Below are 12,203 nucleotides of genomic sequence, written 5' to 3' on the forward strand. Positions count from 1 at the left end.
CCAGCTCGGGTAAGGGGTCGAGTTATAGATAAAAGTTAAACAATCAAGATAAGAAAGCTCCTAAGGATGGGGTAATCGACTCATAAGTGTTCCTAACCAGTATGGGATGTCCTACATGCCTCAAGCAAATATTCCCTAGAAAATGAATCTCTTAAATCATGTTAAAACACTCTCGTGATAGAAACAATCAACCTTGGTCACTCCCCTTCCCAACTCTCGTTGGAGAAAGATGACCAAGCAGGCATTACAAATCGATTCATTATTGTCAATAAACTCATTACACATCTAATCTCTTAGGCTAAGTGAGTAAATCTCTAGCATTGATTGATTCAAGCATTTCAACAACATCTCTCGATGGGAAAACACCCTAGATCTAATCTCAACCTCTCGGTCTGAAACTAGCATTAAGAACACCAATCTAGAAAGGAATTTATATAACTTAAACAATCAAGCTAAGATATCCTAACCGATCAAGAACACATATTTGTCTATCCCATCCCTAGAAACTTTATTTCACTACTCAGATCTCATATTAGAAAGCATAAAAACACAAATGAAAGTAAATTGCATTGTATTGAAAATAAAAGTAAAAGTAGTAGAGTACAGAATCGAAAACTAAAAGAATAGCAAAAAGAAATCACTACAAGAAAATGTAGTAAAGATAGCATATGAAGATAGCGTTTCTTTCATTTCTGCTATAGTTAACGTAACGGCGTATTTTTGATAGCGTTTGGTTAATTTGTAAACGCTATATTATGTTTTTAGAAGTTACAGTTTTTAGAAGTGTATGTTTAGATAGCGATACGAGGTTTAAAACGCTGTATATTAGTTTAGGCGGACCAAAAAAATTTCGTTACCCGGCTAAGTAAAAACAATCACCCAATATTTTCATTTTCCCTCTTATGCTTTGTCGTTTTACCTTAGTCGACATATCAGTTTCTTTTCTTTGCTTCTCTCTCACAAGTTCACGAGCTAGGGTTTTTCAATTTCTTCCATTGATTATCTCTCAAATTCTTTGATTCTTGTCAAAATCTCACATTCTTAGACTCTCTATCTCTCAGACACCCTTTATCTCTCTCCGATATCTTTTATCTCTCTCAGAAAATCTGTCTGCAAAATCGATTTATCAAAATCGAAGGTACAGATTTCGATTGAATGATATATATATGTTGGGTAATCGATTTTGGGTTTCGAGATGTTCTAAATCGGTTTTCTTTTCGACAAATTTGTCAATTATTTAGGGTTTCTATTTCGATTTTGGGTTTCGAGATGTTTCTGTTTCGATTTCTTAAGGTTTCAATAATCGATTGTGACTATAATCGACTATTCTTTACAAAAAAATTTTGGTTTCAATTGGTTTAAGTTTTTAAGGTTTCAGTTCTTAAGGTTACAAGATTCTGACTATAACCGATTCTCCTTTTGCAGGTTCTCATTTTGCAGCTTCTTCTTTACAAAATCCTAGTTATCTATAGGTAATTGCAGTATTATATGTATCTCTTTTGTTTCACTGAGTTTGTCATATTCTATAGTATGTATCTCTGTTGGTTTAATTGAGTTTGAATATGTCTGATATAAGAATCTCTTGTCACAAATGTGTGTAATCGTTTGACCATGGAGCTGTGTAACATGGATAAGTCTTGGGTTTGGCTTCCAAGGTATGGTTTTATATTGTTATTACTAATAATTTCTTAAGTTACAACTGAGTTTCTTATGACTGTTTATTGAACTTGAAAGTATTTTTTACCTTATAGGAATAGTCTCGAGTATGAGAAAGGAGAAACTGATTTTGTTTATGGGTCAGCTAGGAGAATGGGAGATAGTCCAAATATGTTTTGTCCATGTATTGACTGCCGGAATCTGTGCCATCAACCATTAGCCACAATAGTAGATCATCTGATTATTAGGGGTATGGACTTGATATAAAAGAAGAGTAGATTAGAGTAATCATGGGGAGATAAGGGATTTAACAAGAGGTGATGATCCAATTTCAGAATTTGAAGCTTATCAGTTGTTTAGAGCTGTTTTCTTTGATGGTGATGACAATACAAAGGCCCAGAATGACAATGCAGATCAGAGTGACAATGCAGATCATCAGGAAAGATTCAGAATTTATGAAAAATTTGAAAGATGCTGAGACTCCACTCTACTCCAGCTGTTCTAAGTACACTAAAGTGTCTGCTATCATGGGGTTGTACCAGATTAAAGTTAAGAGTGGGATGTCAGAAAACTACTTCGATCAGCTTCTAAAGATAGTTCACGACATGCTACATGGAGATAATGTCCTTCCAACATCAACAAATGCGATGAAGAAGTTCTTGAAGGTATTTGGTTTTGGATATGAGAACATTCACGCATGCAAGAACGATTGCATTCTTTACCGGAAGCAGTACAAGGATATGACAAGCTGCCCTAGATGTAGTGCTTCAAGATGGGAGATGGATAAGCACACAAGAGAGGAAAAGAAAGGGATTCCACCTAAAGTTCTTAAATATTTCCCAATAAAGGACAGATTCAGAAGGATGTATAGATCAAAAAAGGATGGCAGAGGATCTACGTTGGCATTTCAATAATGGTTCAGAAGATGGAATGATGCGGCACCCGGTGGATTCGATAACTTGGGCTCAGGTTAATGCTAAATGGCCACAATTTGCGTCTGACCCGAGAAATCTTCGACTTGGTTTGTGTACTGATGGGATGAATCCTTTTTCGATTCAAAACACCAAGTATAGTGCATGGCCAGTGTTTCTTGTGAACTAAAACATGGCACCTACATTGTGTATGAAGGCTGACAATATAATGTTGACTCTGTTGATACTTGGTCCAACTGCACTGAGCAACAACATCGACGTGTATCTTCAACCGTTGATAGAAGATTTACAGGATTTGTGGAATGAAGGTGTGGGTGTTTATGATGCCTTCTCAAAGGAAACTTTTAATCTGAGAGCTATTTTACTGTGGACAATCAGTGACTATCCTGCTTTGGGGACTTTGGCAGGATGTAAAGTTAGAGGTAAACAAGCATGTAATGTTTGTGGTAAGGATACTCCTTTTAGGTGGCTTAAGTTTAGTAGAAAACATGTCTACTTGGGCAATAGGATAAGACTCAGAACTGGGCATCCTTACAGACGCAGACGGAGTTGGTTTGACAACACGGTAGAACAAAGGACTGCATGTAGAATTCAAATAGGGGCTGAGATATTTGAGCATTTGAAAGACTTTAAGAATGATTTTGGTCGAGCTTTAGATAAAAAAAAAGTAAAAGAAAGAGGTCTGATTTGTGTGGCGATGATGAAATTTCAGAAGAAGAATATGATGAAGACAATTATCAATGGAGGTGGAAGAAGCGGTCTATTTTATTCGATCTTGATTACTGGAAGGTTAGCATATTTTATATATAAAATTTAAATTAAACTATAGATAAATTTAGTTCTTTGCCATTGTCTAACTTATATCTTTGTTTCCATGTATTAGGATATGCCTGTTTGCCACAACATCGATGTAATGCACATTGAGAAAAACGTGTCTGATGCCATGTTGTCCTTTCTAATGCATAGTGCTAAATCTAAAGATGGCTTAAAGGCATGACAAGATTTGGAAGATATGGGTATTCCGGAAGCATTACATGCACAAGTACGTGGGAAGAGACAATACTTACCACCTGCTGCTTATTGGTTTTCCAAGACGGAAAAGAAGAAGTTCTGCAAGAAATTGTCTGAGTTCAGAGGACCAGATGGGTATTGTGCGAATATAGCAAACTGTGTTTCAGTTGATCCTCCTACAATTGGTGGCTTGAAGTTTCATGATCACCATGTGTTACTACAAAACTTGTTACCTGTGTCTTTGAGAGGACTGCTGCCAACTGGACCTAGGATTGCACTGACTAGAATAAGCAACTTCTTCAATCGATTGTGTCAGCATGTGATTGATCCAGAGAAGTTTATAACATTGGAGGCTGAGGTTATTGAGTCATTGTGCCAACTGGAGAGGTTCTTTCCTCCTTCCATGTTTGATATCATGTTCCACCTTCCTGTTCATCTAGCAAGGGAGACACGGTTGGGTGGACAGGTCCATTTTAGATGGATGTATCCATTTGAGAGGTAGTGATTTATGTTTTTAAAATCTCTTTTAATTATTTAATGTGATGAAAACTGATACTTCTTTGTTTGATATGTAGGTACATGAAAACCCTTAAGTCATATATTAAGAACTATGCAAGGCCGGAAGCTTGTATGGCTGAGGAATACATGGCAGGAAAATACATTGCTTTCTGTTTGGAGTTTCTAAAATCTTATGTACTAGTTGTGGAAGCTGCAGTCCGTAATGAAGATCTTGAACCAGATGAGCACATCCTCAAAGGTCGTCCAATTAACAAGGCTAAACCAGTTGTCCTTACAAAGAAAGAGTGGGAGATAGCGCATAGATATGTTCTGATGAACAAAGCAATGATTACTCCATATGTTGAGTAAATTTGACAACATTTCCTAGCTATTATTGTTTTTCATGTTTCACTTTTAAAAATTTTGTCTAATAATTTTATAAACAATTTCGACATTTCTTTATAGTATGCACTTGGAAGAATTACAAGCTAAGGATGTGCATTGCAGAAGAAATGAAACTCTTTTATGGAAATTGCATGGGGAAAAGTTTACACAATGGATTAAAGAGAAGGTATGCAGTTAGATAAAGATACATATCTTTTTAATTCTTACCATCTAAAACTATATCTAAATACTTGTTTTCCTTCTGAGTTTTTCATTAGATCCCAAGTAACTCAAAGGACCATTATAAGCAGCTAAGGTGGTTAGCATTTGGACCACGACAAGAAGCTCAGACATTTAAGGGATACATAGTGAATGGACATCGATTTCACACCAATAATGTAAAGCGGCAGACTCAGAAGAGTGGAGTATCCTATGAAGCTTTTACCATGTGTCGATCTAGTGCAAGAGATACAAATCAAAAGGCTGACATTGTTCTACTATGGAGTTATAGAAGAGATCATCTTGCTGGACTACCACATGTTCTATATCCCACTGTTTAAGTGTAGATGGGAAAACAAAGGGAATGGTGTGAAAGAATAGAAAGGCTTTACGCTTGTCAACTTGCATATTAACCAATCTGCATTTCGACAAGATCCATATATTATGCCGTCTTAAGCAAAACAAGTTTTTTATTCCCGAGAAGATGACTCATCCCCTTGGTATGTAGTTATGAAAGTTCCACCAAGAGGTTATCATGAGTTGGAGACAGAAGCAGATACTTTGGCACCACCATCATCCAGTCAACAGTTTGAAGATTTGTTGGATCAGTCTTCTAATGATGATGAGAGTTACTGTGTTAGGGCAGATTGCGAAGGAGTTTTAGTAAAGGATTAGTATAGACCAGAATATTAGAACTAGGCTTAGTATTTAGTATATTAATAGATTTTGGCTTATTAGTTAGCATATTGGTTGAGGTGAGATTTATTAGTAATGGCCTACAGTTTTTGCTTACGTGTTTTCCTTTTGGTTTTGTTTACAGAAAACATGACCAAAACAACAACCAGTGCTAAGAAAACAAGACGTAGCAAGCGTCAGCAAGGCAGATGTTACTCCTCTTGAGTTGAAAACAACCAAAAGAAACAGAAAACTTGCTAAATCAGTCGAAGATGAACCAGTAGTAGAAAAGGAAGCTGAACCAGCAGTAGAAGAAGAAGCTGAACCAGCAGTACAACAAAAAGCTGTACCATCATCTGAAGAACATGAAGTAGAAGGAGAAGAGAAAGAGACTGAGAAAGAGCCTGAACTAAATGGAGAGGACCAAGAAGCTGAAAAACATGAAACTGTTGGTAATTCACCTGAAGAATGTTTAACTGACCAGTCAAAGGCGAAGAAGAGGAGAACTAGAGGACCCACCAGGATGAGTAAATTGGCTAAAAGCAATGAGGACAAAGTAAATGTGGAATTTAACATCATCGGTGACCATGTTGGGAAGGGATCAGTTACACTTTCATCTTTTTTGGGAGTTCTTGTAAGGGAGCATGTATCAGTACTTTTAGATGATTGGAGGTACTTGGATTCAAAGACAAAGGATACAATGTGGGAACAGCTTCAGGTACAAGTGTTATTTTCTTTTTTACTTTGTATTTTACTTGATGCTTTTAACAAGTTTTTATAATAACATTGTGTAAATTTGTTGTAGGGGACGTTCAATTTGACAGAAGATTGGCAAAAACATTCACTGTTGATGCAACTGGGGTGCGCATGGAGGGCTCATAAGTCTAGGCTACTTCAAAAAATTCGTCTTGCTAAGACCAAGGGTGAAATACGAGATCTGAAACCAAGCAACATTCACAGTGAATCATCATGGTTCAAGTGGGTGAAGATTAGGACTGGCAAAGTTTCAAGGTTTGCTTTTAAATACAAAATTGATTTATGTAATTTTACTTATATTTAATATATTAATTGGAATGACTTTTATAGGAACGAAGTGAGAAGTACAAGACTATGAGGAAAGCACAGATTCCACACACAACCAGTCGCAAAGGAATGAATCGCCTTGCTGATGAAATGGTATGTCTATGTATGATAAATTGTATTCATTAGTTATATACTATAAATAGTGACTGTGACTACTTCTTGGTACTTGTAGAAAAAAAATGCACATGGCCCGAGTAAGATTACTAGAAGCATGGTCTGGATAGCTGGACATACCTATGCAGATGGAAGACCTGTTAAACCCGAGTTTCAACAAACAATTGTAAGAAGTTATCAAACTCATCTGTTGGTTTTACTTGGTGATGTATAATGTTGGTTTTACTTGGTAATGTATATTGATGCATTAACAAAATTTTAAACCAGGAACAAATTAAATCGCCTGATAGTGAGATAGGCTCAAATTTTAATGTTAGTCTTAAGGAAGATGCGGTTAGTCAAATTCTAGGGAATGATAGGAGTGGAAGAATCATAGGAATGGGCATAGGGGTTACTGCTACCAAGCTAGCATTCTTACAGGCTAGAGATGCACATGTGCAGAAGATTGAAGCTCAACATGCAGAATTGGTGAGCGAGGTTGCTGATTTGAGACACATGGTTTGTGACTTAACTAAAGGGAAAAAGGTAAGGTTAATATTCAAATGTGGTTTTCAATTCCTGGTAAGATGTACTATTGAAACTCTTAATTGTGTGTATAGGATGATGGTGCAAATTCAGACACCACTGATGATGATGAAGATGAAGATGTTGTGATTGGTCTGTAGATGAAGATGATGTTGTTGCTGAGGGCAAACTATGCTCTGTTGAACCAAGTTACAAGATTGGCCGTATGCCAATTGGTCCTAATGGGTCAGCTGTACTTGTGACCTTTGTATCAGATAAAAATGCATCTCTATGGAGGCCTATAACAACTGTCAACAAGCTTGGCCAGACTGTGGGAACCAAGATAGCATGGCCATTTGATTAGCTAATTGTGGACAGTATGGACTCCTCAACTGGAAACAAGGGAGCTGATGCCTCGGTAAAGTTCTAATGATATAGTTTGCATTGTTATGGTAATATATAAATGCTTATTGGTTAGGTGACACATGAATTATGTTTTTGCATGAGTTTTTTTAGGAAGATAGAGTCCAGCTTGTTGAATGGATTTTGGATGGTGAAGTAATTGTTGAGGCACATATGATTTCAAAAGACCCTAAACAGTTGGTGAATAAAATTCCATTGGGTGCGAATGCTGCAATGGTGAATATTGTAAAAGTCATTAACAAAGAGGCTTCATTATGGAGACCACCAAGTGAAGACATTTCTGTGATGGGTGATGCACTGAGCGTGAACATAGCATGGCCACTTACTAAGCTGTCTAAGTGTAACAGACAGATAATGGAGGATGCAGAATCTGAGAGTGAATCGGATTTTAGTAAAGAAGAATCTAACAGAGGTGGAGCATCTTTCAATGATGGAGGAGGAACAACAGGTTCTAAAGGAGCAAGAACATCAGGTTCTAAAGAAGTAGAACCAACTCAAGAATCATCACCTAAGGTAAAACTCTATACATTAATCTGTCTTTTACATGATGTGTTGTATAGTTGTGTGATTGTGATTAATTTCTGCAATTTAATTTGTAGAGTGGTGAAAGTAACAGCTACAACAATAGCAACTTAGCTAAGAAGAAATGCTTCCTCATAGATTGCTTTGGATCGGGAGAAAGAGTTGCAGAAGGCCGAGTTATTTCAACCAATCCAAACGACACTGTCCACTGCCATCCATTGGGTCCAAATGTCAGCAAGGTTTGGGTTGACATTTGCTTGATTGGCGATGCACGAGTATGGAGACAAACATCATAATTTAAGATTGTTGCTGATGCATTAGGTACTACTATTGCTTGGCCTAATAATAACATTGTTTATATGTGAAGCTTTCTCTTATGTTGGATTGTGTTGGGTTGTAGAACTTGTTTGGCTTGGTGAACTTGTTGTATTTGTACTTGATGTAGCAATATATATGAACTTTTTCAATTATATAATGTTTTGGTTTGATAAATGACAGGATGTTTATCTATAAGCTAATATGGGAAACAAAAATCCAATTATTTAAAAATCTGGGGAACAATAACAGTGATAGAAAACAAACGCTATATTAAAACTAATGGTGGCGTTTGTGAATTATATGAAACCATAAATAATAACGAAAACTATCTGTTATTATAAAGTTTACAATTGCAATAAAAGAAACGCTCTCTAAAAAGAAAATAATATAGCATAAGGAGAAAACGCTATGTAAAGTGCCATATCTATTATAACGGGCACATATATAGTGTTCACAATACCGCTATGATAACCTGTTATAGCGTTTTCCGGATGCTGTATATGTGACATTTTCCTGTAGTGAATGAAATCGAGTCCTAACAAAGTGGAAAAAGTGTTTGAATCGCTCAGTCTCTCTCTCAGAAGCTCTCGCTCTCTGTTCTGAGTGTCTGCGGCGTGCTAGGGCGAGAGGAAGAAAAGGGGGGGTTTATATATGGAAACCATTTTAACCTAGCTGCTCAGTCCTGCCCGAGGGTCTACTCGATGCGGTGCACGAGGATATGGTCGTGTTGTTCCTCAGATAGGTCTTGGGTTGTTCTTCTTGCTCTTAGATCCTCTTTGATCGGGTTGATGTTCAGACTGTTCTTCTTTATAATAGCTCCTTCGGGTACATGCTCGGGTTTAAACTTGTTTTTCCCATTTTAGGCTCTTAAGCACCTGTTTTCATCCAAAATGCACAAATGCAAGAATGCAGTACCCTAAATGGCCTAAATGCAAATTCCTACAGTTAATGACCTAAAAATGCTAAGGTTAGGGTATATATAATGCAAAATATGGACAAAAAAAAGGTGTCTAAAACATGTAAATTAGAGAGTTATCAAAACTCCAACAAATGATAAGGAGGAAATGAAGACTACCCCATATGCATCTGCAGTAGGCAGTCTTCTGTATTTCGTGGTGTGTACAAGGCTAGATATCGCCTATGCAGTTGTGAGTCACTTTCTAGCCAATCCAGACTGCAAATTGATCCTCCACTATTTACGTAAAAGTTGTCTATGCTTTGGTAATGAGAAGCTTGAGCTGATGGCCTATAGCAATGTGGTGTGTTGCCGACGACAAAGATTCTAGGAAATCAACTTCAGGGTATATAACTACCTTTGCAGGAGGAGCTCTTTCCTGGCAATCAAAACTACAGCTTTGTCCATGACTGAAGCTGAATTGCTGCCACAGAAGCTTGGAAGGAGATGTTGTGGATGAAGAACTTCTTGCTTGAGTTGGGAGTAAAGCAAGGTAAATATATATATGTGATAACGAGAACGCTATTCACTTACCAAAGAATTCGACCTTGCACTCCCGCTCAATCGATATACGACATCATTGGATCCAATAAGTTCTGAAAGATCTCAACAAAGTGGAGGAGAACTGGTCAGACAACCTAGGTGTTGTCGATTCTCTTACATTCCTATTGTCTAATTCCCATCTTCATCACACGAAAGAATATTGGGTAAATTTCCCAACAATGTCTGGAACAGCCAATATCAAATAGGGAATACTCTCACATGCATTTGAGTTCCCAACAATGTCTGGAACAGCACACTCCTTTCACATGCATTTGAGTTCAAAGTCGCCATTGACGTTTGCCGGTTTCGTTCTTGATGTGCCTCTAGTTCCAGAGTGGTACGATCTTGACCCTCCATCATCTTCGCTTGCTTCACCATATCTCCCATCACCAACTACGCCATCCTTGAGTCCCATCTCCACATGGTGGAGAGAGTCTTCGCCTTTGTAAGGACCTTTGAGCGCTAGTGGAGGAGTGGCTATTGGGCAGGGTAGTTCTGCGGAACGTATCTCAGTGCTGAGTGACCGAAAGCCTTATTGTTTCACTTGTGGTCAGCTGGGACATTATCCAGGGAGTTGTATGTACTACAGGGCGTACATGCCTTCCAGTATTGTGTGCTTGACTTGTGGAGAGCGCGGTCATTACGCTACATCTTGTCCTATGACACGTCCATGTACCTTTTTGTTAGAGGATCGAGCTTCTGTGTAGGAGCGACATCCGATGGAGCTTCCTCATCTCGCACCCGTTCTGGTACTCGTTATTGTCCCCATGTTGTGTTTGCAGACTGTCCGTGTGCACGTTGCACGCTTGGTAGGATCTTTCCGTATACATGATGTGAGAGAGGTGTGAGGCGCTAACCCCTTTTGGTATGTGTATATTTAGTGGGTTGGCTTACACCTTTTGGGAGGTATGATGGTGATATATTATTCTTTTTGGTACGATCATGATGATGATGTGAGTTTTGAACGAGGAGGTTTATAACCAAATCTTTAAAATCTGTATTATATTATGGTTGTGTTCTTTGTTTATATTTTGCTTTTATTGTTATTGCTTGCTTGCTTACTTGTGTGTTTGTGTTGTGTTAGCTTTGTTTGTTAGGAGTTGAGAGCGTTTCTAGATTTTTAGGAGAAATCCGAGATCTTGTAGGAGTAGAGAAACCTTAGGGAAGGAGAACTGTGGCTCAGAATTTTAACAATCCGAAATCCGCGAAAGCCAAGGAATGGAAAGTTAAAGGAGTAGACCATTGTGCATTGCCTAGAAATATTTTAGAAAGAAAAGAGTTGGATTTGCTTTCGAAAGGAGTTGCAAGAAGATCATGAAGAGCGGTATAGATTTAGCAAGGTTGAAGTCAGTATAGATCAGAGAAGAAGAAGAACGAGGAGTAGGGTTTAGTTAGTGGTTAAAGAATGGAAATTTAGCCATAACCTAAAGCCAGAAGCTGAAGACAAGAAGACGCAGAGAGTTGCAGTTAGCCAAGAAGTTGTGGAAGCCATAGAAGAAGAATCATTTTGCCTTAGCCAAAGAATTTTTTTATTAACTCGAAGGACGAAGTTAGTGTTAGGAGCGCAAAAATAGAACTGAGAAAATATGTGAATTATATTTAAAATAACGAAATCAGAAATGAATTACAACAGCATAATATAAAGCAGAAAATAAATCACGGAGGCAAGATATGATATCTCTTTCCTTAATTTAATAAATCGGTAGTAAGTGCTTTCGGACAATCAGGATTTATGAATCTTAGGATACAACCGATCACAAACTATTACAGTAGCACACCAGTAATAAAACTCAAGCGAACAGATCTACGTTATACTCTCGAGACTACTAAACTAAGGACTTAATTAGACTAAGCAAGGGAGAGGGAGAGAGATCTTCAGAGGAATGAGGCTTTATGTTTTTGAGTGTGTGAAATAATGAGAGGCTATGTCTCTATATATAGTGGAAGGAGGGAGGTCTCAAGAAAATATTCTCTGAATATTCTTGGAGTACTGCCCAAGTTGCTTGGAGTTCACACCAAGTCTTTCCAAAAAATTAAATGAGCCTACAGCAGTCTCAAGAGCCCAAGAGCCCAAAAGCCCAAGAGTCCAAGAGTCCACGGCCTGTTTTTGATGTGAGACTTTTTCCCAAACATCCCAAGTAGCTCACTTCACACTCTTATTTTGCATTCAAATCAAATCCGTTTTGGACATATGAGTATTCCATCTTGTAGTACTCGTTACCAGCTTTCCATTGCACTATCGACCTGACAATTCCAATCAGCCGTTTGGCCGGAATTTGGCCGGAAAGTCGCCGAAAAGTTACTGTCTCAAGACCTGCAATTTTCTGAAAATTGTTTCTAAAAATTCAGTTCCAACAGTTAGTAAA

The 12,203-nt window shown here is 37.8% G+C and overlaps 1 pseudogene; it reads left to right on the forward strand.

Annotated features, from left to right (window-relative positions):
- Positions 1-1,626: 1,626 nt before the first annotated feature.
- LOC147924338 (uncharacterized) lies at positions 1,627-5,375 on the forward strand (annotated as a pseudogene).
- Positions 5,376-12,203: the final 6,828 nt, after the last annotated feature.

The sequence above is a fragment of the Camelina sativa genome, chromosome 17 (genome assembly GCF_030686135.1).
Source record: "Camelina sativa cultivar CO46 ecotype springtype chromosome 17, ASM3068613v1".
Classification (NCBI taxonomy): domain Eukaryota; kingdom Viridiplantae; phylum Streptophyta; class Magnoliopsida; order Brassicales; family Brassicaceae; genus Camelina; species Camelina sativa.